Source organism: Cyanistes caeruleus, chromosome 5, assembly GCF_971803275.1.
Source record: "Cyanistes caeruleus chromosome 5, bCyaCae1.hap1.1, whole genome shotgun sequence".
Lineage (NCBI taxonomy): Eukaryota > Metazoa > Chordata > Aves > Passeriformes > Paridae > Cyanistes > Cyanistes caeruleus.
In genome coordinates this window covers 61974352-62001062 of record NC_141705.1, presented here as the reverse complement: position 1 = coordinate 62001062, position 26711 = coordinate 61974352, and the positions used below count along the sequence as shown (strand labels likewise).

General features: G+C 42.0%; 1 protein-coding gene and 2 long non-coding RNA genes across 14 annotated transcripts in view; 1 reads left to right on the top strand and 2 right to left on the bottom strand.

The window, feature by feature from the left end:
- Window positions 1-26711, bottom strand: part of MAML3 (mastermind like transcriptional coactivator 3) — a 295274-nt gene that overhangs the window by 237025 nt on the left and 31538 nt on the right. The window contains exon 1 of one of the 9 annotated variants that reach the window (XM_086889827.1): window positions 20285-20496. The exons of the other annotated variants lie outside the window; for them this stretch is intronic. The gene's annotated coding sequence lies outside the window, so the exon portion shown is untranslated. Of the gene's footprint in view, window positions 1-20284; window positions 20497-26711 lie in introns of those variants that run through there. 9 annotated transcript variants of the gene reach the window in all.
- LOC111928902 (uncharacterized) lies at window positions 438-20528 on the bottom strand. Of its 3 annotated transcripts, none has more exons than XR_015286986.1 (6): window positions 17382-20528; window positions 15386-15437; window positions 11004-11074; window positions 5090-5172; window positions 3286-3366; window positions 438-2193 (listed from the first exon to the last, which is right to left on the bottom strand). It is a non-coding gene; the product is annotated as an uncharacterized LOC111928902 (long non-coding RNA). The 3 variants fall into 3 exon arrangements; XR_015286987.1 differs by having other exon boundaries at window positions 438-3366; window positions 17382-17463; window positions 19742-20493; XR_015286985.1 differs by having other exon boundaries at window positions 438-3366.
- LOC111928901 (uncharacterized) lies at window positions 20489-26261 on the top strand. Of its 2 annotated transcripts, XR_002864366.2 has the most exons (4): window positions 20506-20596; window positions 22692-22814; window positions 24247-24338; window positions 25869-26261. It is a non-coding gene; the product is annotated as an uncharacterized LOC111928901 (long non-coding RNA). The 2 variants fall into 2 exon arrangements; XR_015286988.1 differs by lacking the exon at window positions 24247-24338 and having other exon boundaries at window positions 20489-20596.

The window sequence follows — 26711 nt, the reverse complement described above, 5'->3', positions numbered from 1 at the left end:
TTCCTATTACAGCTGTGATGATAAATCAAATCACATTTATTTTGGGGTTGTTTTTTCCTAGAAAGTAATTCAGCTAATGCTAAATAAATTAACTGCTGACTTAATAGATTAATCTTATCAAATATTATATTATTAATACTCTCTATATTTACATGTACATGTTGGTCAATCTCAGACTGCTTTAACAACAAATCCACTATCTTTATCTCCATTTTGAAGACCAGGAAAATGAAGCACAGACAAAGGCATTATGGGGCAAAGTTACAAGCAGAGTCCAAGTCTCATATTTGTAACACTGCCTGCTAAATCATGAGATTCTTATGATTCTTATGAGGTTTTATTAAGTATGAAGGTATCTCTACTCCTGCCAACTCTTTACCAAAAGGTAATGTTAAGCTCACCAGGTATTCCAGTGTAAAAAGTATTTTATATTCTAATTTTCTGTTCTTAATTGTCCCTAGTGCTTCCAGAGCTACTCAGGCTAATCAGCTCTCTAGTGGATTTCTAATATAATTCTGGAAGAAAATTACTTTTTTTTTTTTTTTTTAATATATTTGTCCTTTTAACTTCCTTTCATTCATCTTGTCTCTAGCTTTCCTACAAAAGCATACACTTCACTACTTGTGTGACTCATACTGAGCTTATTTTCCCCTCACCGACTATTGCTCTGTTCTGTGTTAATATTTGTCTCTTCTCATTTAAGCATTTTTTTTCTCTCCCTTACACCATAAAAATAAGTGTCATCCTTCTGTTTGACTCTTTTATTCATTTAAACATCTAATCACATTTAGTAGCACCAAGCTGATGGATTCAGGGACACCCTGCTGTTATCAGTTTCATACAGTAAACAATTATGTTCTTTCTATTTTTTTCAGGACCAGATCCTCAAAATGGACAAAAATAGAGCTGTTCAGTGCAGCTGAAGACTAGGAACGAAATCAGTCTTCCTTGTATTAAGTCAAAGGAGTACTCCACCTTGTTTCAGGCTCTTTTTAATTTTAAAGTCTTCTTTCCTAATGTCAACCTGATGATTCTTTCATTCCTCTTTCCAGAAAATACCACTTCCTTGATGCTAGGTATCACATTAACAACTTCAGTGTACATAGTGTCTGTTATCTAAAAGAATCCCAAGGAGTTTTGGAAACCCTACACAGTCTCATTGACTTGAAGCAACTCATCTATGAATGGGAGATGGATATGCAGCAGCTGTTTGTCAACACATGGAAACATGGAGCACAATAGGATGAATGTTGCAGATTGACAACATAGCGAGAAGTTAGGTGAGCAAAATATAATTCTTGCACCTGGAATTGGGTTAGACATTACTTTTAACATCCCTTTTCTAGGAAAAGCTACATAGGATAACTATTAATAACTCTTTTCAAATTTTTGAGTAAACACTTCATCGAAAATACACAAGGTGAAATTTCAGCTCTTGCTTCAGTATTTGTGTACTGAAAGAGAAACAGGGAAGGGAAGCTCAACTTGAAAGTTCCCATGGTGTGGCAAAAATGAGAGCTAGCTTCACAGCTATCTTTGCAGTCTTCCTGGGAAAACTTTCCAAGCAGCAATGTAGAACCATGGAATCGTGAAGGTTGGAAAAAAACATTTTAGATAAGTTCAACCATCAAACCAGCACCCTCACCACATTCACCATTAAACCATGTCCTCAAGTACCATGTCTAAACATTTTTTGAAAACGTCCAAATATAATGATTCCACCACCTCCCTGGGCAGCCTGTTCCAATGCTTTACACAACCCTTTCTGGGAAGAAAATTTTCCTATATTCAACCTAAGCCTCTCCTGGCACAACTGGAGATCGTTTCCCCTCATCCTTTCACTTGTTACCTGGGAGAAGAAGCCACCCCCCCACCTGGCTACAGTGTCCTTTCAGGGAGTTGTAGAGCAGGATAAGGCCTTCCCTGATCCTCCTTTTCTCCAGACTAAACACAGCCAGCTCCCTGAGCTGCTCTTCACAGGACTTCTGTTCCAGACCTTTCTCCAGCTCCATTGCCTTTCTCTGGACAACCTCCAGCACCTGAATGTCTTTCTTGCACTGAGAGGCCCAGAATTGGACACAGCACTTCAGGTGTGGCCTCACCAGGGCTGAGTACAGAGAGATAATCATGGCCCTGGTCCTGCTGGCCACACTATTGCTGATCCAGGCTAGGATGCCGTGAGAGCTCTGTCACCTATAGAGCAGAAGTCAGCAGATAGCTCAGGGTTATATCTCAGCCAGTTATGTAAGTCACCTCTACTTACGTGTCAGACCACTAGGGTGTGTAAACAATGTTAAAGTTTTTCAAGCTGCAGATCAGGCCTAGATCAGGAGCACACAAAAGCAGTTATATTCTGCTCCATCCTGTACCTTTCTTAAAAGCAGACATTTCACATAAGCTATCTTTTCCCTTTATTCTTCATCATGCAGCTAACAATACCTGTGCATGGAATCAAGGCATTTAAGCTGTAGGTACCTCAATGTCACACTTCATAGGAGTCATGCTTTTCAGTAAAATTATCACCTTTCCCTCTCCCTCTACAATTAGTTATATTAGTGTCTCTCACCAAAAAGTGACCTCTCCCGTCTAGTAACTTAAAAGACAAGATGAGATGAGAAAGCATTTCACAGTACAGTGCAACCACATTCTTTTATGAGGATAACTACTGGAAGACATAAGACCAGCTGCTGAAAGGGGCAGACATATTTACTCCTAGAAAGAAAACAGCCTTCCTCCTGAATATCTTAGAAAATTAAAACCAACCCCATTTCAAAACACTGTCCTTACCCACTCCTACAATCTATGGCCTCTGTCATTTACAAACTGTTTACATTCGTGGGCAGATGGAGTCATTACTGCCCTTCTGGCTGATTTTCCCTGGTCTTTAAACTCTTCTTGAGCTGCTGCACTTGCTATCACTGCTTTGATCCAGAGAGTGACAACACACTATTTACTGCTGCAGCTTTACAATCTATCCTGGAATTTTTATCCCTGCCAGTTCTCTGTAGGCCTTCAAGCTGAAACACTCCTGCAAGGGAGCTCCTGGAATCTTTATGTAATGCTTTACCTTTCCATGGGTAAAAGCAACCTGTGTTTTCTCTGGAGTTTGTTTTATGTCAGTATTACAATATTCATTGCCCACACTGTGCCTCAGACATGGCAGGCCAGTCTGTTCTGTCATAGCATCAGCATCTAACTCTTTGGACTCTCTTCTTCTCAGTCTTTAAGATCTAAAAGGACATTTTGGTTGTGACTTAGAAACATTACTGAATTAACTATTTTCACCTATTAATACTGCAAGTCAGGGTGGAAACAGAGGAAGTCCAGTCAGAATCTTCCAAACTATGGCTAGTGTTGAATTTCAAGCTGTAAAAAATAATTTTAAAATTAAGGATAAATTATGGAAGGCTGAAAAATAACTATTCAGTATAACAAATGTATATATTATCTATCCACTCAAGTTATTGCTACCAGTGTTTTTCTTCAGATGTGAAAGAAGTATGTCATCCCCTAAGCTGGTCAGTGTGAAATATACATTTTTAATTTGCAAGCTTATCAGGAATACTAAATCCCATTTCCAACTCGCAGTAATACTACATCTAGTTTGTATTACTTCTCTCCTTGCAGCTTCTACCTTAAAAACAAAAGGCAGCTAGTCCGTCTTAGGAGAAGACATGACAAACTATACCCATTTCAATAGGATTTAACAATAAACAGCCACCTCAACAAAGAGATGCCTTCCCCCGCCTCCCCACCAAAGCAGCATCAGACAAGAAACTAAGCGAGATAAGTTAACAGAGAAGCATTCCAATTAACGAGTTACATCTCTAAAGCAGAAACCAAAGGCTACTGCTGCTGGGGATGCTGAGGGGATGCAGAGCAATAATTATCACTTAAGCACTTCACTCCCTGCAGCCTGGCTCCCTCCCAGCCTGGTTTATCTCTCCCCAATTAGTGCTATCATTTGCATTTCAACTGTGATGTCAGGAGCCAGGGCACAGGCACCACCCATGGTGACACACACCAGAGTCGAGCCAGTCTTTAGGCCCTCTGATGCCACCAGGTCCTTGGGGTCCAGAACCCACGCCCACCCCCTTCCCCCCCCCATCCTGACACCACTCTGTGCTCTTAAGGGGCACCCAGGGAACCTCCATGGCCAGGGATGGATAAGACATCCCAAGGCCAGCTGAGACCCTGCAAAAGGCCAAAAGAGTTTTTCAGGAGGAGGTCAAGCATGAAAGACACATGCTGGATACCAATGGTACACGTTTTGTTTCTGATGCATCTCCTGATATTCCATCATGCTGGGTTGTATTTTCTACTCCAAATGCATTTGTATCTCAAAGCTGCACAGCAGGCAGAGTTGATATACTTCAGTATGAGTATTCTTCAGTGCTTCACACAGGTAAGGTTGGAAAGGACCACTGGAGGTCTAGTCCAACCTCCCTGCTCAAGCAGGGTCCCCTAAAATTCATTAACTCGGGATTCTGTCCAAATGAATTTTGAATATCTCCTGGGAAGGAGACTCCAACCTCTCTGGCAGCCCATTCCAGTGCTTGGTCACATGCACAGTAAAGAACATCTTCATGTTCAGGTAGAACTTTCTGTTCCAGTTTCAGCCTGTTGCCTCTCATCCTGTTGCCCAGCACCACAAAGAAGAGCCTGATCCATCCTCTCAATACATCCTCTTCAGATATTTATAAACACTGATAAGATTCCCTCTCAGTCTTCTCCAGGTTAAACTGGGCTAGTTCCCTCAGCCTTTCCTCCAGAAAGGGAATGCTGCAGCCCTGTAATCACCTTCACAGTCCTTCAGCTCCATTTCTCTGGTAGTAAGGACCCAAAAACTGGACACAGTGCTCCATGTGAGGTCTCACGAGGGTATGAGCGCAAGGCACCAGTATTTGTACTCTTGTAGCACCTACGTGCGGAAGCTGCATCTTGGGGCCCTTGATGCTGGATGTTTATACTTGAGTACTCATGTGTACTTGAGCAGGGTGAAGATACTGGATTGGTCAAGGAGGAACGGATAAAACAAGGATTCTCAGCTAGGGAATGGTCACAATACATATTGGAGATGTGCCATTACCTGACTGCACAGAGCTGGGAGTGGATGTGAGAGGGCCTAGGATGACTGTGGGGAGGCTGAAATTCCAGAGGACAACTGCTACTCTGTGGAGGTAAGACAAAAACATGGCATCTTCAGCTGCTCACATTTACTGCTTTGCTTCCTAAATGGTGCAGCTAAGAAGTAAAAGTTCATCAATACTTAATGGATTTCCTTCATTGAAGGTTGAACCTTGCCTATTTGCTAAGTATCACAACAAAAATTTACCACTGGTTTTAGAGGTGTATCAGCTCTTTAAACAATCCATTTATTTAATAGTACTTGGAGCTCAGGGATCACTCATCCTTGCTGACAGAAAAGTCTGTGGTGCCTGCATTTGTCAATCTGCTCTGTGACATCTCATCACCATACGAGGTGCTACAGAGACCTGCAAGAGGGAGGAACCACTTCAGCTAGATCTAATTCAACATGGCCTCTGTCACTGAAAATAGTATTCTTCTGATATTTGCAGCCAAAAAGAATCAGGGGTACAGAACTATCAGTTTTATTTACTGACAAGATGTATTTCCATGGGTTTTTCCATGAAAGAAAGAATTAAAAATAATTCTGTGAGCAAATCATACTTGTCCACCCATTGCCCAGATGGAGTGGGATACAAACAGCCAGCAAGCGTGGAACAAATGCTACCTCCTACTTAGGAGTGTACTAGGGAAAGGTCGTTTGTAGCTGACAAGCTGCAGTCAGAGGCTATGAACTATGCTTAGCATATTTGAGAAGCATTTTGCTCCATGCTAACCGAGGAAAATCAGAGATCAAGTAAAACCAAAACAAAACATACTGCTTGCCTTTTCTACTTAACTAGCCACCACAAAAGTGATGGAAGACTAGGATTTGCTGTGACACCTAGATTACCACTTCAAGTTAAAAAAAAACACCTGCATGTAAAGCTCACACAGCTTATTTTCCCTTGCCATCATGACCTCTCTCTCAAAATAAAGGATGTTTAAACAAATAAGCTAAAGCAGTTTCTAAAAAGTAGCCAGAGATTGGACTATGGTTAATTGAAGACCAACAGAAAAGTAATTCGCCCTTTCTTTCATTTCTTTTTAATTGTTTTTAAATGGGCTTTTTTGGTTGACTGTGTATTTGAAATCCTCTGTATTAATAAGCTGGTCAGTTACTGGCTCTCTATCTGCTAACCTGAGCCAAAAAACCTGCTCTTTCCTCTTTTGTCTCCAAGTCAAAAGAAATTTGTATGGGAAGTAAGTCTTCTCCCTCTCCTTGCACTGAGTCATAACACAATGGTAATTTGAAAGCCTTCTATTTATCACCAGCAAAAATGCAAAGCCAGATAGCAAAGAAGGGTTTGAAACAGGGTCTCCAGAATAAAAATTCCCACCACTACAGTCCACATAACTCCTGACTCGGAAATTTTGCCTCTAAACACCACCATGGTACAAATAGGGCTACCCTTCTGTTTCAGTTCATACTGGCTTGACTGACCACATGCTGTCCTGTAATTCTATATTATTTATGGTTTTTTTCCTGCTACAAAATGTAATAGCCTTTTGTTACAATCTAGTTCTGCCAAACTCTAAATCTGCATTTACAATGTAGGCATCTTTTCTACACTTTTAAAAGTATAACAGTGATCCAGGAATTGAGTATGTTAGGTGGAAAAGTTCCACAGAGGGAATTTCTTCAGACATTTCTTCAGCTTCCCCAGCTGTTGAATGACAGCTGGGGAAGAATGGTCTGCTGGAATCATCTTGGATGAATTCACTGACTGTTATTGCTTCCTCATGTGACACAGCAAGGACAGTAGCTAAAGACTGAGGGTGGCTCCTTACTATTGTGACTAAGGAGAGATGACTTCCCAAATGCCCCCCCCTCTAAAGTTTATTCTGGTTACCCTACCTTTAGCAACTGGTCCAGCCAGCTGTCATTCAAAGGATCTTGGCCCTGGAAGGCTCAGTTTCACATCACCAGAGCAGCTGAATTAGTGCATATTTGTGGAAGCCTTTGTCATGAGCTTTGACTAAAATCTGCTGCTGCTTCTCATTTTGATGTCCCTATCACACAAACTGAAAAACCTACATGCTCCCATCCTACAGAGAGATGCTGATTCCTTAAGAGCACACATCTACACTTCGTGTACCAGCAGGTATGAAGCACTCCCCACATGTAATTTTCTAGAAGGATGTCTCGGTTTGTGACAAGTTAGGAGGAAATGCCCTGAAATAAACATCTCCTCTAAAGAAGGTAGGTTTCAGTACTCCCCCACCAATACAAAAAGAATTTCTCGGAGCAAACTGAGAAAAACTGCTTATTTAACAAGTAGAGTGAATGCAGGGTACAGGGGGGAAAAAAACCAACAAAACACTGTTAATATTTGAACCTTCTCACTGCAGAGAAAGCTGGTGGATTTTAGAGTCCTGCTCAGATTCTCCTGAGGTTCAGAGTCAGGATGCTGCAATCCCAGTGCTTCTCTGCTAGCCTGCAGTGTGGGGCTCCTAGTGATGTTCTGATGTTTGGACCGGAGCAAAGCTGAACAGGTCCAGAAGCAGCCACAGTCTTGGGAAAAACTTACTGCTTCAGCTAACAAAAGAGAAGCTAGCTAAAAACAAAGAATTTAACTCTCCCTCTCTCTGCTGAGAAAAAACCAAGAGAGAGAGTGGATGAACACGGACCACTGAAAGTATTTCCCCAGCTTCTCCCTGGGCCTAGCTTAAAATTACAGGACCCATTTCTGGGTATAAAGCAGACAATAGGGGAATACAGTATCATAACACCAACACAGGACGAAGGATCTTAGAACTTCTCTATCTCATTGTTTTAGTGATCATTACCACCATCTTCACATACCAAATACCATATCATACTGAATTCTTAGGGGATTATGCTATCTGAACAACAGAGAAAATCAACAAGAGACAACAACAGGTTGACAATTAGGTTGAGACTGTACATTGGGTCCTCCCAACTGTGATAGACTAGGATAGGATGAGTGGCAGTAATTATTTGAAATGTTAAACTACAAAAGGCAAGACAAATTGCAGTGGAATCCTGGACCACTTTGAAATAGGACACACAGTACAACAGCTTCTCTTCTGCCTGCCTCACATCCCCAAGCAAATGCAATGAGTCAAACAGTATGGAAAAACCAGCTCTAAGATTACTAGTGCATACAGTCATCCAGAGGGTCTCAATAAGGAAAGCTTAGGCAGAACTGCAACAAATAGCTTTTTTAACCCACAGAGAATGAAAAACATTTCCAGGACTGAGATTTAGTGTACCATCAGAAGCAGAGCTCTCTTGTGCATACATGTACGTATATCATCTGAAACAGCTGAGAGTGTATAAATTTCAGGTTCTCTCCTAATGGTCAGTCAGTTTAAGTAACAGAAATATTTAATTACTACAGCATGAAGAAGTACATGGCTACAACTTACATCTTGACAAGAAGCCATCAGCCAGATTTGCAGAGGCAGTCAGCACTCCCTGATCTGAGAACTTAGATGAAGTTTGGGTGCTTGGCTTTGGAATCAGGACCAGTGATCTCTTTTGCCTTCTTTCTTCCTTTCCTTTTCTCCTTTTCATCTTACCTCTTCGTTCAAAACCCACTGCTGTGTTTTTATATCTGCTGTATTTTTATATATCAGGACACGGATTAACGCATCTATTTCCATGCCAAGAGTGTAATTTACTAATAAAGCTTTTTGAGTTTTTGTGGACCCTCTAGCTTTTGTTCTTCCTTTTGACCATGAGCACTTATGAATCTTGTGTGCTCACTACCCTTAAGGGTGTGACATCACATTTTTGGTATCACAGACACGATGCTGTGTTCAAAAGTCCATTTGGGATACCATCACTCTATCCCTGAGTTCTGGGCAGGGCATGCTGGGAAGCAATTCCAGTGATCCTCCTCCAGCTGGGAGGGATTCAAGTAGCTGCAAGCCAAGACTGTCCCAGAAATGTCAGTGCTTGACTGCTCCCTGATTTTGGAAAAGTTGTAATAATATAATGCCTTCCCAATTCCCCTGGGCACAGAATAGGCAAATGAAAATTGGTATAATCCTGAGGTAGTGGTTAAATGCATAAATGTGGTGTTAAGAGAACAAAAGGTGCAAAAGAGGAAAGGTAAAGCAATTTTATGTGCAGTTTTGGGAGCAGCTTTTACTGCTGCCCAAAAGAAAAGGTGTACCAATGAATGAGTAGAGGGGAAAAAATGACTGGACATCTGCAGAATTTGGTGAAAAGACTGCAGAACCAGTTAAATGAGAAGAGAGAAAGAAGGCTTTGGAAGAAAATGTTGTTTTTTACTGAGCGTGAGCATACTAGGAGGCTTCAGGTGGAGCTTTGGGATGTGGATGAGAGAATATTATAGAAGGAATTGCAGGATCCAACAGATAAGAAACGAGAAAAAAAATATGGTGGGATGTTTCCCCCCATCATTCTGTCTCTAGAAAAGAAAGCATGTCATGCAATTACACCTCACACACCCTCTCCTGGTCCAGTGATTCCTTGTTACAGTTACCATCAGGAATATTCCTCATTTGTGGGGACAGAGCTTGCCCCACCATTCCATCTCACATCAAGGGCAGACCATGTATCTTGGGGAGGCTTACCCTGTTAACACCCAACCTCACAATGATCCAAAGCAAAAAGATTAGACAGAAAAGGTTTGTTCATCACTTTGAAGCAGATTGCAAAAACAAAATTAGCTTTTAGAATTTAGGACAGAGAAAAGGAGCATCCACATTGGTTCCTTGGGGTGCTGTGGGAAGAGCTTTAAAAACATTGGACAGTCCTGGGTGTTGGCTGAGTAAGCAATCCAACGCTACATCTAAAGCATTGAGTGAGCTACTGACAAACGTTGACAACATCAGACACGCCACCTTACAAAACCAAGCTGTGATAGACTTTCTGCTCCTAGCTCAGAGCATGGCTGCAAGGACATTGAGGACATGTGCTGCATGAACTTGTCAAACCAAAATGAGTCTATACACAGGAGCACCCAAGTGCTCAAGGAAGGAGTCAGAAAATTACAAGTAGAAGATGACAAGGACTGGTTTTCTAGAGTGTTCGAAAGTTGGGGATTAAAGGGTTATCCTTAGTTAAAACTGGGTTACTAGTTCTTGTAGTTATTTTTGTTGTGTTGTTGATGTTGCCGTGTTTTTTAGGTAGTCTGTTAAAAGCATTTCAAGGTTATATACAAAGAGCTTTCATGGTTCAACAGAGAGGCTAAGATGTGGGAATCGGCCAACCTGAGCCAACCACAGACTCAAGGCCATGGGAAAAATCTTGTTAGTTAGGGCACGTAAAAGTTAAGTTAAAGTTAAGCTGTTGCACCATGGAAGTTATTAATAATTATTTCATATAAGGTTATGTTTCTAGTCATGGTTAATGATTGGTTGTTGTATTTTACATATATGGTTATGTATGTTATCCTAGTTCTCTTTTATGGTTGGACACCTACCCTCAGACCATCCCTTCTATATTGTTATGTTTGCCCTGCCTCTGCATCTTCTGAGGCTGACCCCATACCAAGCATGGCTTATGTTCTTTTGTTATTTTATGTGTTATTAAAGTTCTTTATTTTCAGGCAACCCTGCTGTACCCATCCCTATTTTTATTTTTCCATGCAACCCCTGGCCGGACTGGTCTCGGTGCCGCGGAGCCGAATGCAACAAACACCCATCCTCCCTCACACAAACCAGCCCAACTGTGAAACCCCCAACCCCACAGGCCACATCCATGTGACATTCATGTGAGAGGCAGTTGAGGGAGTGTCATAATCCATCAAAGACCCCCCCGAAAGTGCTTCACCAAGGCTTGCATCACAGGACTGCATGTGATGCAACAAATCTAAAGTCTGTTGTAAGAGAAAATGGCAAACTCCCTCCTGCCCAGGGTGGTGCTTGGGTTTTCCTACCTGGCCTGAGCGTATATTAACCCATCAGATTCTATACTTTTCAGGGGGACCATCACCACCAAGAAGACCACCTGGAGAGGATAAACAGAACATCATCCGTGGATGGTGATATTTTCCTTATTCTGTCTCTTTAACTCTCTTTCTGTCACCCCCACTTCTTTCTCCTATTTCTTTCTCTTCCTTTTACTCTCCTTTTTCTCTTTCACACTCTCATATTTACTATTAAATAAAATCCATACTATTGTCTGGCATATGGTCTTGTTTGTACCTTAATTTGGGCAGAGGCATTCCTAAGAACTTTAATAACTGGATTGTGACAGTGTATTGGTGGGATCAAGACCACCCAAGACCCCAAAGCCCTCCAACTCATTTCCAGGAAAGACTAGGGGAATGGACTGCACATAGTAATCAATTTGCATAAAAACATATCCCCACCAAGCCTAGGCAGGTTCTGGTCACTCACTGCCAATGTGTTCAGTCCAAACAGTACTTATTACACAGAGTAGATGAAACATTTCTTCTATCTCAATAGTTAATGAATACTAATAAATTAACGAGAGACACCTTAATAACTCCGAATCTCATAAGTAAAGAAGTACTCCACTGTACACTAGAAACTCTAATAAAAGAAAATTAAGGATGGAAAGTTAAACCATGGGAAAAGAGGAAAAAGGCAATTTTTTTGCCAGCTCATAGAATACTTGGCTACTAAATCTGTGAAGTAGTAATAGCACCAAGTATACCTTTTTAAAGCTTCTGTTTTTCTCAAATGTACAGTTCATCAGAGAATGCTCCTGCTTCTCATCATCTATTTCCCTTTTCAAAAGGTACTCAGGAAAATAATTTTTTCCTAGCAAACAGAAGTCTATAAGAACTTACAAATCAACCATATCTATGCTATCCCAACTTGCTTTTATTACAGAAGAACAATTCCAGCACTGATATACAACTACATTTCATTCAGTAATTTTCAAACCTGCATGTCTGAAGGTTTGCTTCCAGAAGTTCCCAGAAGTGTACTTCAGCACTTAAAAGAAGCTATTTGGATGGAAAAAGAATCCTCCACTTGAAAAGTGGGGAGAGGCAACCCAAGCAGTCTTTTCTCCTGCCTTGACAAACATGCATCATCACTACACCCATCCTTAATGCACTGCAAAGGAGTTGTGTTAGGTTCTGGACTGATTATTTTACTGCCTCGCAGATTACATTCACTTCTCCAGGAAGCTACTTCTCTTCACAATCAAGGTTCTTCATAGCCTCTCTTTGTCTCTTCTAAATCACATTTAGACTTCTACCTCTGATCAGCCCATGGCAGACACTGACCCCTCTCTACTAGTTAAATTGTCAAACAAATTTCTTCATGGTCCCTGTAAACTCTCGTAATTGCCCAAAATTCCTCCAATGGTGGGACGGAGAATGTAGTGAGAGACCATTGCTATCATGTTAGTTAATATCCAATAACAGCCACTTTGCTTTCTACCTGCCGTCCATTTGGGATCTGTTCTTATACCTGGAACACAATCGTCTTTTAGTGTATGACCTGACAAAAGAGAGCTGTGGGCTTTGGTTAAGCTCTTGATACTCTGGTATACAAGAAAGTTAAGAGCATCAGCAACAGGGAAACTGCAGGAAGGTTTAATAGATTTGGCCATTTTCAACACCAAGTGCTGACCTCCATCAAAAATAGTTGCACAAAAGCTTTGTAGATCGCCACTATCATCATTACCTACTCTGCTACTTGGGCAGTGGCTTTTTTACCTATCTTTTCTTTAGTGACAGGATGAGAGGGCACAGTCTTAAACTGCACCAAGGGAGGTTTAGGTTGGATGTTAGAAAGAAGTTACTCACAGAAAGGGTGAACATTGGGATGCACTGCCCAGGGTGGTGGTGGAATCACTATCACTGTAGATTTTTAAGGAAGTACTGGACATGGCAGTTAGTGCCAATGGTCTGGTTGACAAGGTGGTGTTAGGTCATAGGTTGGACTTGATGATCTCAGAGGTCTTTACCAATCTAAATGATTCTATGATTCTTCCATTACTGCTAGAACGAATCAAAAAAACCCACTGCTGCTGAAGTTCTTTACCCTGGCCCCTGAGGGCAGGTATGTTTTCCTCTTCAGCATATTTTTTATTGTCTCTACTGTGCAAGGGCATTTCCAGGCAGACAGAAAAGAAGGGCTGCTCTCACTAGCACATGGTAATCTGTCACATTGCAGCTGGTCTGAAGCTGCCCCCCAAACTCAACCAGCCTAGAAGTAAACAAGTTCCTGGGTGAGCTATGATAGGATGGATCTGAACACATACAAAGGATCACAATCAATCTCATTGAGCCCTAAATGCAGATGTATCACTGGCCAGGGAACTGGGTGGTGTTAAGACCTACAATCACATGTGTATGCCGAGGAAATTCAAATGTCCTATAAAAAGAGCTGCCGTAGTAAACTCTTGGCTGTTTTGTTTTATGATCAATAGGACTCAAGTTGTGATTTCTGTCTCCAACTTACAACCACACATAACACATAGTGCACTTGTGTGAGGACACAGCCATCCCACCAGCAGAGTGAGGGGAGACAGAATAGCCCATCAGGCTGCATAAAACTATGGCTAGTGAGAAGAGTCGCCAAAACAGCCCATCAGGCTGTATAAAAATATGGTGAGCGAGGAGAGCTGCCAAGACAGCATGAAGAGTCAACCAAGGTCCGGAATTCCTTTGTAAATACCCCTTGACAATAGAAAAATGGCACCAGGAAATATGAAAGGATGGATTTCACTGGAAGAAAACCTCATCATCAAGGTATGGATTCTCCTGTTACCTAAATGGGGAGTAAAGTATATACAGTAGACATTGCTGGCCTTGCTAGCATGGTTTGGAAACCATAGACTGAACCTTATAAAGACCTGGAAAATTGTATCAGACTTCCTGAGGTGGTTGGAAGCTGAGTGGGATGCAGGGACAGAAGTGGAAATGCCATGGACACTGCTCGCCAAAACGCCCACCAAGGACATGAAGTGGGGCAGAGCGGTGGGTGAAAAACTGAAGGGGGGAGCAACCGTTATTCACCAGAGCTCGCCCACCACTGCTGGCATGAGGTACATCCTCAGAATCCCCAGGACCTGCCACACCCTAGCTACAGGGACCATCTTTGGGTTCCATGCCCCACAACGTGCCACAGAGACAGCTCACCGAAAACCCCCAAGATGGCACTCGCCATATGGCGCAGGAACTGCCCACTCAAGATGGCTGAGCATCTGGCCAGAAACTGGAAAATAAGCCAGTGGCTCCACCGCTGGAGCCCTCCTGGCATTGCTTGTACTGTATGTAAAGCCGCTGGCAGCATTTGCTTCGCACGCGGGTTTGTCTGTGCTGCGACAGCCCAAGCTGCTGGAGCCAAAGCTGGGTGCATTATTGGAGTGCCTGAAACAGCACATGCCCCGGCTGCAAGAGCCATCGCTTTGCTACATGCCCCTCGTCACCATGGGCATGCCTAGCACACTCACAGCTTCAGCACGCAGGCGATAACCAAAAGTCAAGCATCGCACAACATCGAAAGCTTCCCTGAAACAGAGTCCAAATTATGTTGCCTGGCAACCACAGCGAAAGCCCTGTGGATGTCTTCTGCATCATCAATGGACAACCATGAGTCTGCCAGGGCTGTGAGAAGAGTCAGGGGGCGGTGAGCCTTCCCTACCAGCCTGCCCCCTCTCAAACCACATTCTGTAAAGTGGAGTGCAGGTGGCAGAAGTGGTAAGGGGAGGGGGGGTTGCAGGAACCATTGCGGTGAGAGCCTGGTACCAAATGCATGGGTGTAAGAACATGGTGGCAGCCACATGGCTGTGCCATGGACAGTGGGCCACTTTCTCAGCAGGTCTAGCAAGACACCTGCAGCTTTCTGCATGTAGGCAGTGAAGAAGTGACCCAGGGAGTCCAATGACACTGGCAGGGGCAGCACCACCTTCCCTGCCCACCCATATGCGGCAGGCTCTGCCTGGGAAGGCATGGCTGCCGTTTTGCGTGCCAGCAGAGCCCTGCAGCTTGTCCCAAGGCAGGCCCGCAAACACCAGGACCAAGGGGTGGGGTCCACCCGCAGTGATGCTGCACCTCCTGGGAAACGCATGGGAGCACCAAATCACAGAAGCCAACCAACTCCCAAACCAAAAGCACCGTTGGGAACCCTAGAGCAGTCCCACCACTGCACCCTGCGCACAGTCCATGGCTCCCCAGTGCCAGCAGCAACCCAAGAGCTCTGGAGTCCATTGTAGCACTCTGAACCAACCCTGGTTGTACTGAGAACCACCATCTTGGGGGTGGGCCCCAAGCAGCCTGGCTCACCAGTTCCCCATGTGGGCAGAGCCTGCCACAGCCCACCGCAGCGCACTCACCTTGGCAGATGCCCAGCATGCAGGGCAAACCCAGAAAAAGCTATCCATAGAACTGAAACACATTAAAAAGCTCTTTTAGTAAGGTTTTCAAAAATCAAACACAACAAATTATTACTATAAAACAAACATGCATTCTAATTTTGGTTTCTAGGTATCTTCAACAGCTTCAGTCCCCATGCTATGATAGACAATACTAAATTCTTTTCTTTTCAAATGTGCATTGAAGTTTCAATATAATACTGTGTAATATTTAAGGATTTTAGTTTAATTTAATAATTTTCTTCTATATAAAACTCACAATAATTTTCCAGGTTGTTTTTACCCTCCTATCATACCACTTTGTAACCCCCTGCATTGCTTTGATTGCTTTTTGTGAATAGATACTCCTGTGATAATTCCAATTTGTAAAGCTATCCTTTCAAGCAGAAATTAACTGATTTTTTTTTCAAGGTACTCTTTCTAGAAAACAGCTTTCACCATACATCTTCCCTAATGTAAAAAGATTACCACTGGCATAAAAAAACCTAACCCTCTCTCATCCTAAATCAAAACACTAAAAATGCATAAACTCTTCTGTTAAACATGCTATCCTTTGAATATGTACTATATTTAATAACTTTAAAGTATCCATAAACTCCACAACTTTAGATTAAGTGTTTCATTAACAAGTTTCAGTTACAGAATTTTCTAAATGGGTATTTGCTTCTTATAATTTCTGTTTACAATGTCTATAAAATAACTTTCAAGCTAAAAATCACTAACTACTACCTTTCATATTTGTGCATAGATAAAGCATTCATACCAACTCCTATTAAAATCAATAGCAAGTGTATAAATATAGCAGGTCTAGCTTTAGCTTTTAGCTATCACTGAAGTACTAGTTTACATGTTTTTTTATCTTTAAACCAAAATATAACCATGGCTTTTAATATTAAGTTTATACAACTAAATATGCAAAAGTAATAACAAGAATTAACAAAAATAGTTTATTCTGCAGCCTTGAAGTCACGTCCTAATAAGTGGACATGTCCTTATAGTTTTCCTAAAGAAAACATATTAATTAAAAATGCATAATCATCCCAAAAACCATGCTTAAATTAACTGAAATTCTTAATTAGCCCATTGTAGTGGTTTAGATCTGTCAATTTGAGTTCTCCAGCCAATCCACTAAATAATGTGGTGGGTTTTAGCACTGGTTAAAATTACCAGTGCACTTATTTTTTGTTGTGAGATATGGATTAGGAGAAGGGCAAACCAGGCTTAAAACTTAAAAGGTATAAAGAAAGTTTATTAACAGGATTACAAGAATAAGAAGCATCAGAATAAAACTTCCAGACCACCATTCCTCCCCCTGCCCAACTTCTTCTTTTCTTAATTGATTATGTAGAGACAAAACTTGGGATGTTAAAGCAGTACTAATTGTACAATAGTCTTAATCAGTTCTTGTAGGGGGAGGAGTTTTCTCTTGTCATGCCATGGAGACTTCTTTACAAGAAACAGTTTTCTTGTGGTTTTTAATTTTGACAAATAGCAGCTGCCTGGGCAAAAAGTTCTGCATCGTGACATTTCCTCCCATTTTCACAGCTCTCCTAGAGGTGTGTTTATGGGCTATGAATTCATGGGATATTATTTTAAGGATGAGTTGTTTAAAGGCAAAAGGTTTTTTCATCTGTCTCTTTTATCATCTTTGGGAACAGTGGTTTTCTTCTTCTCTCCCTGGGGGCAAAGGGCCTTCATCATCTCTCATCTCTCTCTCTCTCCCTCTCTGTTCAAGCTTTTCATGGGATCTTAGCTACTCTAACATCTGCTTGGCTTTATCAATGGATGCTTCTGCTTAGATCTACAGTTTGAACACTTAATCTTCCCATACTCTTTCATGAATTAAAGGAGATATTTTAGTATATCATTGTCCATCTCCATGGCCTACCAAAAGAATATTTCAGCCCCATTTGGCATCTCATTCTCCTTCCATCTGAGGCTTGACTCCTTTACTGACCTTGGTGTTTTCATGTTGTCTTTCTACAAGTTGTCACTCTTGTACTCTCCCTGGAGAGAGGACCAGGGTCTGCCGGTCTCATCTGTGTAGTGAAAGGGTTAATACCTCGCCCAGTGGCCACAGCAGTCACAGTGTTGGATTTCAGGCCACGCTGGGCCCCTCCTTCTGTCCGGCAGCCGCTGGGGGTGGGACAGTTCTGGCTCGGCCTGGAGCCGTCGGTGCGGGCTGGGGGGGTTTATATCATATTATCTCATATTTATATGAGATATCAGCAGCTGTGACCCGGCCCAGCCTGGAGGATCGCACAGCCTCCATCCCCTGCCCAGGAGCTGCTGGGGCTCGGCCTGGCCTCCCCTGCACAGGCCGTGGGGGAGCAGGGCCGGCCCCACCAGAGCTCCGTTACCTTTCAAGGCCGGAAGCCAGAAAGAGAGAGATTTCCCGGACTTGTGGTTTTTAAAATGTGGATCTCACAGGGGCAGATCTAATTTCTCAATGGTGCAAAATGTTGCCAGTTCTCAGAACTAGCCAGCTATTGGCCTTTCCCAGACACAGAGGAAGCTGCCAGCAACTTCTCTCAAAGAAATCGCTTCTGTGGGTGGTTTCTTACTCCTTTCCCCAAATGTCAACCAGTGTGACACTACCACACCCATGTATACTATAATATCTCATCTTCCTTTTTTTATTTTCACTGACTAACTCTATTTCGAAACGCCTACCAAAAAGAAAAAGCTTGGTATTTACACTACTATCATTAAGAGTAAATTAATTCCTTCCAACTTAAAAAAAAAAAAAAAAAAACCAACCAATTTAAAAGTGTTCTTAGATAACAAAATTATTCACTTTTGTTATCTCTGTTCTATAATGCTACAAATTATCTGTATTTATAGAGACAGACAACCCAACTAATTTTGGGTTTTTAATATTGTGACTTTACAAAGAGTTTCTATAACTAAATGATGCTATAACATTGAGTACAACCATCAAATAATAAGCTAAAAACACAGCCAAGCAAAAAAGCCTTCACAAGAAAAATTCAAAAGCTCTAAATATACCTTAAACCATCTGTGAGACCCTTAGAACAAAAAGACATGTCATTTTTAATTATATACCAAGATGTAACCTATAAAACCTGAGACAAAGAGATGTTTCCTTTCATAATTTTAAATTCGTTTGTAACAAAAAAGTAAATAGTACTTTCAAAATAATTGTGTATATAAATATTTGCATAGTTATAGTTACTTACAAGTTGCTTATAATATCATTAGTTATTTAGCTAAAGATAGATAACAAAGCCAACTATTATATAAGTTAATACTAAAAGACTTCTTTTAAGGCTATGATAGGGAAGCCCACCCAGTCTGGGTCTCAGTTGTGGCGAAGCTGTGGCCTTGACTTGCAGGAGAGGTGTTCCATCAAGCTCTCTCAGTCAATGTCTTAGTTTGGCCAAACCATGGTGTTGACTGGCAAAGAAAGTTATCAAACCCACATGTTTCTGTGCTAAAGATGAAAGCAAGTCACTTTGACTAGCTGATTTAGATTTGCAGAAGGTAGAACACTTTCCTTTTGAGATAGACATGGGAGCCTTATCTGAAGAATGTCACCATGGCAGCTAGCTTATAGCTGACATATAAATTTGGTCATGTCAGATCCTCAAACTCTACCAGCCTAGAAGTAAAACAAGTCCCCAGATGGGGCAGGGATGGGTTTGATGCAGACTCAAGCAGGGACCTCAGTCAGTCATGTTCAATGCAGAAAGCAGACATATCATGAGTCAAGGAGCTGGGTGGTGCTAAAACCTTGACCAATCAATTGTCTAGACCTGGGGTTTCGAACTGACTATATAGGTAGGTTCTGAACAATAAAACACTGTCTGTCTGCTGATCAAGACAGGATTCAAGTCATAATTTCTGTCTCCAACCTATGACAGCATGTAACAGGTGATGTCCCATGTGAGGACACAGCCAGTCTGCCAGGAGAGTGGGGACTGACACAACATCACTTATACATCAGCTGTATAAAAATACGGTGAGTGAGAAGAGCTGCCAGAATGGCACAAAGAGCCAACCAAAAATCCAGATTCGCCTTTTTAAATACCCCTTATAAATAGAAAATGGTACTGAAGAAATGAGAGGATATCTTTCATTGGAAGAAAACCTCATCGTCAAGGTATGGATTCTCCTTTTACCTAAACAGGGAGTAAAGTATATACAGCAGGCATTTTTAGCCTTGCTAGCGTGGTCTAGGAACCACAGACTGAATGTTACAAAGCCCTGGAAAATAGTTTTGGATTTTCTGGGGTGGTTGGAAGCCCAGTACAGTGAAAGGATGGCAATAGAAATGCTGTGTGAACATCCACCCACCAGTGTGCCTGCCAAAGACACGGAGCGAAGCAGAGCAGCAAGTGAAAAACTGAGGGGGAAGTGGCTGTTATTCAACGGAGCTCCCATGCCAGCACTGACAGTGACTGCATGACACACAAGTTTGTCCATGCTGCGGCCACCTGAGCTACCGCCACCGGGTGCATCCTCAGAATTCCTGGGGCCCCCCATGCCCCAGCTACAGAGATCATCTTTAGGCTCCGTGCCCCACAATGTGCCACGGAGACAGCCTGCTGAAAAAAACCCAAAATCACAGATGCCACTTGGAGCCAGAGTCAATTGCCCAAGATGGCAGAGCACACACGGCACCTGAGTCACTCGCCCAAGATGACAGAGCGCAGGAGGCAGCTTGGGAGGGGAGAGACACCATGCCAGCCAAGCAGAGGAAGCGACCAGAGTCACTCCCGTCGTGGCACCTGGGACTCTATCCAGTTCGCACACCAAATCCCAGAAACATCATAGTGCAAAAAAGCAGTCGAGAAGCTGGCAGCCCCCCTGCAAGAGCCATCCCAGCACCACGCTCACCTGCGCCATGTGTGGAACTGCTGGCGCCCGGGGCTGCAGGCTGCCGCATACTGCCACATCTGCAGTTGGGACTCAAGAAACCTGGAAAAACTGATGCAATCAGTGCCGCAGTCAGTGCCTGAACAGGGACTGAGAGACCCAGCCAGTGTGAGCAACACTCGGGACCACGGGACATCACATCATGCCAGTTGTGAACAGCCCTGGACTCCAGCAGAGCAAAGCGGTACCGCCCACCGCCACCAACAAACTGTGTTGCATGGCAACCACAGGCAGCAATGATATCGACCCTTTCTACGTCTCCAGCCAACAACTGTAAGTTTACCAGGGCTGTGGGAGAAGTAAAAGATGGTCCCTGATCCCCCCCATTCAGTTAATCTAGAGGAAAACCCTAACAGTATCACTGGAAAGCCCTATCCAGCAGTGCATCCCCTTCCCCTATGCCTTCTGCGGAGGTGCAGCACTAGGAGAGGGGTGTGGAGATCTACCAAGAACTTAGGAACCAAGGAACTCGGCAATGCCAGCAGAGGCAAAGCCAGCAGAGGCAGTGCTGTGTTCCCTGCCCCCCACCACGTGTCCAGCTTTGTCCAGGCGTGGCTGTGCCTTGTGGGCTGGGAAAGCCCTACAAGCCGCCCCCAACCCCCGCCATCTTCCCAGCTCCTGTAGCAGCCAAAGTTCCATCTGCTATGAACCCTCGTGAACTAACACTGGAACCTGGCTGCATAGGCAACCTCTTCCTAGGGAGATTGCAGCATTTGCACAAACCATGTGCAGAAAAACCCTGTGAGCTAAGCCCATCGTTTCTACAGCTAGTTCATGGAACTTTTCTTATTTTTATAATTCAAATAGAAATTTGAATTATACACAATTTAAAGAGTCTATACTGATATTACACCCATGTTACCACTACCCCAAACCCTTTTACCGTACCACCATGGGACCACCCCCTACATTGCTTTAATTCCTTTTGGTAAACAGAGTTTTAAATTGTAAGCTATCCTTTCAAATAGAGTACCTTGAAAAAACATTAGTTAATTTCTTTCTAGAAAACAGTTTTCACCTTAAATTTTTCCCTGATGTGAAAAGATTACCACTAGAATGAGAAACCTAACCCTAACTACCTTTCATATTTAAAATACTATAGAACCCAATATTTGACTGAACATACTTTGTAATAACTCTAAATAATGGCAGTATCTTCATTCTTGAATTCAACCATTTATATTATATTTATGCAATAAATATCTAAAAATCTTATAAAATTCTTAATATTCCAAAGTCATGAATCGGAACATGAGATAATTACACAAGAAAGACAAAGCTGTTAAATTTTACTTTCTGTCTGCATAACACAAATGTTCAGAGGACCAAAATTCATTAAGAGTTTAAAATAAGATGAAATTGAACTTATTACATTCTTGCCATCTCTAAATTACAGTGTCTGGAGTTGTAATAAGGAAGACACTAGCCTGTTGCTTTAAAGGAGATTTTATTGCTAAGAATGAATGGTAATACCTTTAATATTTTAAAACTTCAATTCCAACCATATTACAAATATCTCCCAGTTACAGACTTTTTATAAACTGCCGTCCTGTACTGCAAACTGCCTGTGTTTGTGGAGACAGACAACCCAATCAGTTTCACACTATGCTTTTAGCGTTATAACTGTACAAACAAATTCTACAAATGCAACTGAATGGTGTTAAGATCATAACCAAGCAAAAAAGCCTTCACAAGAGAAATCCAAAAGCTCCAAATATACACCTTAAACCATCTATGAGACATTACTAACTCAAAGACATGTAATTTTTAATTATATACCTGTAAAACCTAATTGAAACAAAGAAATGTTTCCTTTGGTAGTTTTGCTTTGTTTATAACAAAAAGGTAAATAGTACTTTCAAAGGAGTTGCATATATAAGTACATAAAGTTATAGTTATTAGGGTATGATTAGTTATTTAGCTAAGGATAGATAACAAAGTCAGCTGTTCTATGAGTTATTACTGAAAGATTTCTTTTAAAGATATGATAGAGAAGCCTTCCCAGTCTAGCTCTTAGTTCTGACCAAACTGTGACCTTTACTGGGAAGGGAAAATATATTATCAAAACCAGGTGTTTCTGTGCTAAAGATGAAAGCAAGTCACTTTAACTAGATGATTTGGCTTTGCAAAAGCTGAACCCCTTTCCTTTGAGATAAACATGAAGGCTTCATCTGGAAGAAACCTTTGGAAACAGAAGATTGATAATGGTGGGACAGTCTGCCCATCAACCTACTCGAATTCCAAAAATCAAATATTTGGAAGACGTATTTGGTAGAAATATGCATAGTTTTAACTGAAATACTTTTGAATTGAATTGAATTGTTTATTGTTTATAATGTTAAGTTGTAACTTTGTAACTTCCATGCAGTTAACCTGTGACATGCTAGCCTGAAGGATTGTGATATTTGGTGGTTTTGCTCCCAGACCTAAATGTTGCAGCTCCAGTGATACATGGAGCATACCCCTGGCTGGAGGAGTTAGGTTTGTCAAAGTGAGTAGAAAAGCCTCATTCAAATTAGACTCATGCTATCCTTGTCTTCTTGTCTGCAAGGTGCCTGCAGGAAAGATAACAAACATATTTACATTTTTTAAAATAATCAAAAGGGTGATTTGTCACTGTGGCAGCTAGCTTATAGCTGGCATATAAATTTGGCCTTGTCAGATCCTCAAAGTCTACCAGCCTAGAAGTAAAACAAGTCCCCAGATGGGGCAGATGGGATAGGTTGGATTCAGATTCAAGCAGGGACCTCAGTCATGTTCAATGCAGAAAGCAGACATATCACTGGTGCTAAAACCTTGACCAATGAATTGTCTAGACCTGGGAGTTTTGAACTGACTATATAAGTAGGTTCTGAACAGTATAATACACAGTTTGTCTGATGATCAAGACAGGACCCCATGACCTCACATAACAGAAGGCTCTCTAAGTCCACATTGTGAAAAAGAGACTCCTCAGTGATAGCAGACACTGGGTAATGGTAAAGCATATAAGCAGTGTAAGTTTCACCAAGTTAACTTTGTTCAAAAGTACATGTTTTGTTCCTGCTATGGTAGTTAAAACAAAGAAAGGGGGAGAAGTGTGGGGTGGATGTACACCCCCTTTAAAAAAGTCTTGGGTGTGCTCATATTCTCATGTTTTTCAACCAATTCACAACATAACCTAGCAAGCCATCAGTTTGTCAGAAGCAGAAGACTGCCAATGGTAAGACAATCTGCCCATCACACTACTGAAACTCCAAGACTCAAATATTTGGAAGACATCAATAATTGAAATATGTGCGGTTTTAACTGAAATAGTTTTAAATTGAATTGTTTATTGTTTGAAGTGTTAAATTGTATCTTTGTATCTTCTAAACATTAAGCCTGTGACATGCTAGCCTGAGGGATTGTGATGTTAGTGGTTTTGCCTGATAGCTTCTGGATGTGAATGCCACAACTCCAATGATACATAAAGTACATTGTTGTCTGTGAGAGACTAGGCTTGTTGAGTGAAAAAGCCTTATTCAACTAGGCTCATCATTTGTGTCATCATGTTGTCTTTGTTATCCTATCTTCAAAGCGCCTGCAGAAGATAACAAAGAACACTTTTACATTTTTTAATATAACCAAAAGGGTAATTGTCACAGTGCAGCTGGTCTGAAGCTGCCCCCCAAACTCAACCAGCCTAGAAGTAAACAAGTCCCTGGGTGAGCTATGATAGGATGGATTTGAACACATACAAAGGATCCCAAAGCCAATCTCATTGAGCCCTAAATGCAGATGTATCACTGGCCAGGGAACTGGGTGGTGTTAAGACCTCACAATCACATATGTATGCCCAGGAAATTGAAATGTCTTATAAAAAGAGCTGCTGTAATGAACTCTCGGCTGTTTTATCTTAATGATCAATAGGACTCAAGTCGTGATTTCTGTCTCCAACCTAGGACTGCATGTAACAGTAATGTAAGGGCATGTGGAGTACCTATCAAGCCTGGCATGGCCTAATACAGCCCAAACTTTGGGATGTGCTTTCAAAGTGAGTTGAAACTCTGAGACACACAATGTCTGTCAGTCCTGAGAATGGACTATGTAACTACTCCACCTTGACTGGAATTTTTATCCATCTTAAAGTCAGGATTAATCACCATGTCAGAGCCTGTCAGCACAGATAAGGGAATATTTTCTGTGCCTCTCACTCCAACATCACCACAGCTACAGCTTCTTGATAACATGTGAACAGTTTTGGCTTTTCTCTATCTGGTCCAGGGCACATGTTGATCAGCCAAATGATGCTCGTGTAAAAGCACAAGCTCTGGTCCCCTTTGTTTTGTGCCTCAGCTGCACACTCAAACTGAGAGCATGTCAGGGTTGGCATCACTGACAGAACAAAGGAGACAAAGGCTGACACAGGAGAGGGAGACTTTGTTAGGCTCCTGAAGAGCGGTAATATCAGAAAAAAAAATTAAATAAAAAGCAAACTCTAGGAAAGGACACACCTGGGTCAGGAGCAATTTTTAAAGGAGGAAGCTCTTCCCATCTGCCATATGTGGAGGGCTCACTATTCATAAACCCAGGCTTTCCTTACAGTTTTGTGCAAGAGAGCATGGATCTGGTGAACAGAGAGATCCAGAGGGCTATTTCCTATGCCACTACAGCTTTAGTAATGCCTGCACTGCCTTATCTCTTTGTAAACAAGCTAAACTAGGCTGGGCTAAGTGCACAGGAGAGTACTAACCATGAGTGGATTTAAGGTTCTTGGCACTAGATACAGCCACTTGGTTTAAGTGGCACGTGTCTCAGTATTAAGGATCATGCTAAGCAGTTACAAATGGATATGGCAGGCACAGTCCATTCTGCACTGAATTTAATGCAGGAAGTTGTGTGTGGTCCAATACCGTAGGAATTCCAATACATAGGAAATCTGAGAGCTAAAAATGCACCCAGAGGAATTAAATCTCTGCTCTTTGCCCCCATCTGGAGCTCAGGAGTGCCCAGAGTGGCCTTTGTATAGCCTCACCTCCAAATATTCCCTGATCTGCACTTATTTCCAGTACTACTTAACATGCAAGGGACATTTCCAGGGAGACAAAAGGCTGTATCTCCACCCCAAGCAGCTCACAAAATTAAGGATATGCAGAGGGGATGGATGTGCCCCTTCAATCTCTCCCTTTGCACAGCTTCAGAATGCAAACTTCCTTCTACTCACCCAATTAAAAGAAGTACATTGATGCATTTATTTATTAGTGCAGCAAGAGACCCCCTTGTCAGCAGCACTGAAGCTGTGCAAGTGACTCTTGCAGATGCCATTGTTCTTAGACATAGGATTTCATTACATAAAGCCTGCCCACTGAGAGACGTGTTGGGAAGGAGGGGACAGGAAGGAGGAGGAGGGAGGAAAAGGGTGGGGGAAGCCTTTTACCAGAGAGGGGAAAAGAAAACCTCAGAGATCCAAACTAAATTATTCTTGATTCATAGGGAGGCAGGATACACAGCTCACACTCTAACAGAGACACTTCTCTATGGCAGACAAGCACTCTGATGATTGTTGGTTTTGTTCTTACAACAGGAAACTCCCCCGCCCCTCTCTGTACCGCTGGATTCTCAGAGGCACCTACCACTACTTTTACTGCTCCCTTTTCTGCAAGAGCAAGAAGAGCTGCTGGAACACGCTGCACAGCAGCTGAAATAGGAAACATCCCGGGATACAGCATCCTTCAGCTCACCCAACAAAAAATCTGCTCAAATTCAAAGGGCTGGCAGTGAACAAGATATTACAAAAACATATTTCCTGTGCATGAGCACAGCAAACAGCATAGTACAAAACTCATGATACATCACCGTATGGCTTCTGCCATATTATTTTTGCTAATAATGTAAAACAACATGCACTATGGTAGCTGCAACAATCACAATGCCACTACAGCCTGTTTGTGTCAGGATTAAAGTGGTTTCTTATTAATTATTTTGGTATAGCATTGTATTTTTAAAAACCCTGAGGATGGACTGATATTATTTAGTTATTTTTCACTTAAAGTATGATTAAACTGTTCAAATGTCAGAAGTCCCAATTTTTCAGCAAAACGGGGATGAGAAAACATTGCTTTCTGAAAAAACAGTAGGCATGATGTCAACAACCTAGTAAAAATACCTGTTAAAAGGCATGGGTTTATAGCAAGCAATAGCTGAACGACTATTCTGAGCTGTAAAGATGAGACAGAACCAGAGAGCTCTGTCCTGCTGTGATGAGCTGCAAACTTAATCAGGATCCATACTGGCTTGAAATATGTAATCTGTATTGTCCATTTCTCTCCTCCTCTCTGTGTCTGTACAGATGGTCAAACCCTTACAGCTAACCCTGAGCAATGGATAATGAGGTAATAACACTTCCAAGCCTCCAGCCTCTGTGGTT